A 6,384-nucleotide genomic window follows, 5' to 3' on the forward strand; every position below is an offset into this window, starting at 1 on the left:
TTTGTTTACAATCTTTACTTCCAACTTTATGAAATTCCCAAGCAAAGCAAGCTAAACCAAACACAATAGCATGGATGTACTTAACATTCGTGAATTACATACTCAAAAATGGTTAAAATGGTTAGTTTTATGTTTTGTATGTTTTACTACATATGCACAACAAAACAAAACCCACAAAGTTCAGCCAAACATTTTCAGTGAAAAGGAAAGGACACTATCTCGTGTCCTTATTACCAGATTTCCGCTTTCCAGAGAGTAAGTGTTTGGGTTTCATATCTAACACATGTCTGTCTGCCTCCCCTTTTCTCCCCAGGCGATTCATCTTCTTCTGAGCCTTCTTCATCTTTGTCTTGGCTTTTTCCACCATCTTGACATACCAAAGACCAGAAACACCATGGGGACATCCCAAAGACCAGAAACATCACAGGGGTGTTTGAGAACAACTACTACTCCGAGCTACAGAAAAGGGTGGAACAAATGTCTTCGTGTTTTCTTTTTCTAGTGACACTTTAAAATCTTCTTGCCTGGGCTGCATAGTGGGCATTGTCTTTATCGTCCATGTCAACACCAAGACTTTTCCAAAACTCTCCATTGAGCCTTTTTAGCAGTCCAAAGCATTCTGGGTCCCTGCACATTATTCTTCTTTGACTGTAGAGTTTTCAGTTTCTTCTTCTCTCTAATTTGACTGGCTAACTACTGGATCTCCACCATTTCCTTTCAGTCACTGTCATATTCTCCAGCAGCTGATCTTAGTTCTTCTTTTTCTAACTCTTGCAATTGCCTCATGATGTCAGGATCAATATAATCAGCTACATTATGGCCTTCCCAGATCTCTGGTATCCTATCGTACTTTTCAGATGAATTCAGTAAGTCCCAGCACTTTTGAAGATGCAAAATATAATCATCCCCCATTTCCAGCTCAATAACTCCTTATGTTTTCTTTCTCAATCTCCATTCTCTTCTTACGGGCCACTACTTCCGCTGGGATGACGGGAGGTCTCTCCTTATCATCTCTTTTGTTTGGTATAGCTAAATGCAATCTGTTCAGCACCTCATTCACTTTATTTCCTTTCATTTTGGTTTCAACTCGATGAACCAATAGCCTATCACAGGCCTGCATTTCAACCTTAATAACACCTGCCACAGTCAGAGTGCTAGCCTCTATTACAGGAAATACTTTGTTCTGAAAATCTACAAATAGTTTCTGATCATCTTCACAAAGTTCAACTATTCACATCACATTTGTTTGCTACAACTATAAGTGGCTTATTGATAAAGAGAGGCTTAATGTTTTGGAAGAGTACAACCTGCTCCTTCAATCCATGCCCACACTGCTCAGACAGATTCATTACGTACAGAACAGCGGCATGCATGTGGGCCAGGGCCATGATGGTCTGCATCTCGATGGTGTTCTGGTCCTCCAGAGGATGGACCCAAAGTTCTGGAGTGTCCACCACCTGCCAATGGATATACTTATAATCCATGTGCCCAACAAATAAAGATTTAGTTGTAAAGGCATAAGGCTGAACAACCACATCGGCTCTTGTTACCTTATTAATGAAGCTGGATTTTCCAACATGTGGGCACTCACACAAAAGCAGAGTTCTTGTATTCAGATCAATGCTTGGCAAACGGGATAAATGCTGATGCACTTGTTCCAAGTGTTCCAAGCTCTGTTTCTGTCTTTTGTTAATAGTACACATTCGTCCAAGGGCAGCACATTTCAGCTGTTTGCAGCAGTACAGAGAATATCTGTATTTCATAAGACATACACAATTTTTTGCAACATTGTTCACTAAATTTTTTGACAATATTTATTTGTCCTAGAGCCAACTTGTAATGATCTTTGTCATAGAAAATATTCATCAAATCAACATAAAATGGATGGATATCATCCAATTTGGGGAAATCTGTCAGTCTGTCATGGTAATTCTGTTGAGTAAATTTGACTTTCCTCATGTAAAAATGTCTAATGTGATGAATTTGGTAATGCTTATGAATAATTGTTGAAGTCTTTCATTGAGTCTTCAATAATGTCAGATCAATAAAGTCCTTGGCGGATGGAACCACCACAATCTTCTTGAAGTTATAGTGTGCCATGTCCGCTGCTAGATGTCCACAACCAGAAACCCGTAGACAACTTCACAAAAAAACAATGGCGTGTCCTCAAGACATGATTTTTAATGTGCAGTTTAAGGTTTAGGCATGCATTTTGGCACACAGTGATTGAAATCAATTTAAATTCTAGCATGCTGGCATCACCAAGAATGAGAATGGTGTTCGTTTACTTATGTTGTATCAGTTTGTGTTGCAGTTTACCAATTCAATATAGCCCTGCATTTAACATTCCTTTTTCAGATTTGTGGATTTTATTTTTATTAAGAATATAGATATAAAGTGCTGTAGTTTAAAGCTAGGCCTTGAAATATCTTTATAGGAAATATTAGGAATACGATTGATACTGTATTTGTGTAAGCTGCACAATATGGAAATCTGATATACCTGTGCAAAATCTTTGGCTCTGTGCTGTCTGTGTGGGTGCTTTCTGCATGCTTATGTTGTTGTTGTTGTTAAGTGTCATCAAGTTGGTTCTGACTCATAGCGACTCTGTATATGGTTTCTGAGGAGAAGCTGGTGAGCTTGAATCACTGACCTTGCAGTTCAAACCAATCATGCAGTGTAGCACATTCACTCACATCGCCACAACAGGACTCCACATGGTTATATACTACTATGATTTTGTCAAAACTTCTAAAACTTCAATTGCACGGTAAAAGGGCTGCATAAGTGTTAGTTGGCACATAGAGACAATCAGAGAAGTTGAAGACTTGATTGCTATGTTTCCATGTCTATTCCCACTCAACATATTGCCTTCTAAACTTTCTTTTCCTGTTCAAAGCATCTTAAAGATATATTTTAGTTAATGGATAGAGTGCAGGGTTCCTACACTGTACTGGTGCATGTAGGTGGCCCTCTAGGCCCTAGATAATATGTGCACACAGGATGCAAGTTAAAGCTACAGAATGAAAGTTGGTTTAGATCCTCTTCATTTCATTTGTTCAGCTTTTCTTTTACTTTTCTCTACTTACATGTATTCCTGTGAATAAATCCTTGTTAAGTTAACTCTACATTTCCTTCCACATGTATTTTCTTATATATATATATTGTGAATGTGAAAATCTAACTAGTACTTAATTAACTAGTACTAGTACTGAATCTAACTTGATTTTGTGTCCATATGAAAGTGCAAGTCTTTAATAATTTGGGTTGCCTGAACAGAGTATCCCATGATGAAGGAAAATGGAGAGATGTTTCTTTTTTAACTCGGCTGATCAGAGAGGAAACCACACCATTCCCTTTTCAATGCTGCATATTTAATCTGCAACAAAATGTTAAGCCTTAACAGCCATTTTATATTGTAGTTTCTCACCTTTGCATTGCAGAATAAATACTGAATAACTGGTTTTATTTAAAATATTAACAAATGTTCAGGCAAAATTTACCAGATAACAGAGGGAACTATCTAAATTTAAAGATAGATACCCAATAAAACAGAAACAAGAAATTTAGAAGTAAAAATGATGATGAGGGGAGTCTAAGAAAAATTTAGGGAAACTATAAATGTGCCCAGAAAAATCATCAAATTATCAAATAGGGACAGTCTAGGGGCAAGAAGAAAAGAAGCAGGACCTTGGACCATGGTAGCAAACTAACAACAGGTGCAATCAACAACAAAGAGGAAGAACCATCAGAGGCCAAACCACCAGCAGATCCAGCCAATCAAATTACTGCAAACAACCACAGAAGGAAAGAACCATTAGCTAGGGACTGTCCCAAAACCTGGGCATGCACAGCTGCTTCTAAAAACAAAATGACCTTTACGCCATTGTTTATTTATTTATTTATTAGCAAACGAAATCACACACACTCCCAACACCATAGTGGACCTAGCAGGGGCCATAAAAGGACAGAAGAGGGGTGGCACCCCATTTCCAAGAAACCTCCATCCCTTTCTCAGAAATACAATGAATGTTCTTCCCTTTATTATCATATGGTAGAGCAGATAGCAGAAAAATGCAGATCCAAGATCCCACCCAGGTCTTCTCCACTCTGCCCAGTTCTCTACCTCAAGAATGCACTTTAGCTTACTATTAGCTGCTTGAGCTTGAGAGTCAGTTTGTGCAAGTGTCTTGTTTGAGTGCAACTCGCCTCCATTCTTTGGGTACAGTGAGTGAAACGAACCTGTCAGCAGAGGTTCACAACATTGCTGCTAGGAAACAAATACAGTTTCATGTTTAAAAAAAAAAAAAAATCAGAGAGCAAGAAATGCTCTTGCTTTTGTTGTTATGTGGCATCAATTGGTTCTGACTCATAGGAGGTAAAAACAGAAATACAACTGCCTATCGATTGAAAAACAAAATTGAGAAAATTTCCCAGAGAATTTTAAAAAAGAAAGACAAGATAAGACAACTGGAAAGGAAAAACAAAGAAACATCAAGGACTTTGTGGGAGACACAAAAGCAAAATAGTTTCAAAAAGAGAGAACAGAGAAACTGGTGGAAAGAAAAATAATAAATGACTAAGTAGAAGAAAACTTTGCCCAAGCGAAAGGATACAATTTTCCAGATTCTGGATCCATTGATTCTGGTCCAGGAAAATAAGTAAGTCCCACAATAAGGCACATCCACCTACACTTCCAGAACTGGAGATAAGAAATTTAAGTTTTTCTAGAAGGACCAGGACACAGACAATAAAACAGGAACCCAAATGGCATAGGATTTCTGAATAGCAACCCTAGTAGCCAGAAGACAACAAAACAATGCTGCCACATCTGACATCGGCTATTCCCCACTACCCACATGGAGAGATTAAACCTGAGTAGGGGTGACTAGGGATGGGGAAAAAAAGAAGACACAAGACACAAAAGAATTAAGTAAAGTTGGGACCAGGTGGAACACAGCACTCTGATAGAGACACTGTGACTCAGACCATGTGCCGAAAGATTATTTTATACACATATCAACAGAAAGTGCTGGGGGCAGGGAAGAGAGTATAAAAACATCTGGTGATGTTTGTGCATGCAGTAAGTGGGACTTTATCAGAAAAATGTAGTTGCTAAGGAAACAGAGATAGAGCAGCTAGATGTTTGTGCAGACTTGAACTGAAGGTCGTACAGGGAAAAAACCTTGCAAGTTCACTGCCCCCCAAGGCAGCCCTGCAAGTTCCTCAGGGGACAGCTTGACCTGGAAGCAGCCTGATTTTCTGGACCACAACTGTTCATTTGCAATCCTTTGGTTAAACAGCCCCCAAGTCTGAAACCTTCCGCTCAAATCACTCCCAATACAATGCATTTAAAATTCTGAACACAAATGATTTTTTAACTCAGCATTCAAGATTCGGGGAAACTTTCAATCAAGTGAGAAGCATTTGATTGTGTTGCCTGAGGTAAGACACTTTCTGTGTTACTTCCAGAAAGCGTTATAACCTCTCTGCACTCCCATGTTTTCATCTATAAAGACAAGAGAGATGGTAACACCTGCCTGGCCCATCTCACAGAGTCCTTGTTAACATGAACTAAATAAACATAACTTCCATCTATAGGGTATCAATTCTCTCATAAATCACTAGATCCTTTGAGGCAGTATATGATTCATCTTTCAACAGTCTAAATTACCAGGCCTGTGCCTTCCATATAGTATATGTCAACAAATAGTTTTCAAGGAATAGGTAAGATCTGTCAAAATACTTTCTAAATGTTGAAATGTGAGCTATTTTACATATAGTAATAAAAATGTATAAGCCTAATATATAATATATTAGGAGCTCTGGTGTGATGCTGTAAGATAAACACTGCACTTCTAACAACAAGGCTGATGGTTCAAACCCACCAGGTGTTCCTCAGAAACCCTGTACAGGGTTGCTATGGGTCAGGACTGACTCAATGGCACTTAACAACAACAATCTATCTATTACTAAATTATCTAAAAATTAAGTATGATTTAGGCACATAATAGAATGTTGTATATTCACTAGAATTAAGAAGTCTTTAATTTTGTTTTTATTTTTGTACATGAGGCAGTGTTCTTGATATAAAGTTGCAGTGTTTCAAGTGGGTTACAGATCAGTAGGAAGTGATAGAATGCTGTGTATTCACTAGAATTAAGAAGTGTTTTGTTTTGTTTTTATTTTTGTACATGAGGCAGTGTTCTTGATATGAAGTTGCAGTGTATCAAGAGGGTTACAGGTCAGTAGGAAGTGATAACTCCACAAACCTTAGTCAAAGAAATTAACAAAAAAAGGTCACTCCCAGAGAGGTAGCAATTGCAGCTTACCTTGGAGAGGCCTGCCTTAACCTCTGATTCCCTTATGTTGCTAAAGCTGCTA

The 6,384-nt window shown here is 38.3% G+C and overlaps 1 pseudogene; it reads right to left on the reverse strand.

Moving 5' to 3' along the window:
* Positions 1 to 214: 214 nt before the first annotated feature.
* On the reverse strand, positions 215 to 2,100 carry LOC102824647 (annotated as a pseudogene).
* Positions 2,101 to 6,384: the final 4,284 nt, after the last annotated feature.

The sequence above is a fragment of the Chrysochloris asiatica genome, unplaced genomic scaffold, assembly GCF_000296735.1.
Source record: "Chrysochloris asiatica unplaced genomic scaffold, ChrAsi1.0 scaffold00011, whole genome shotgun sequence".
NCBI lineage: Eukaryota > Metazoa > Chordata > Mammalia > Afrosoricida > Chrysochloridae > Chrysochloris > Chrysochloris asiatica.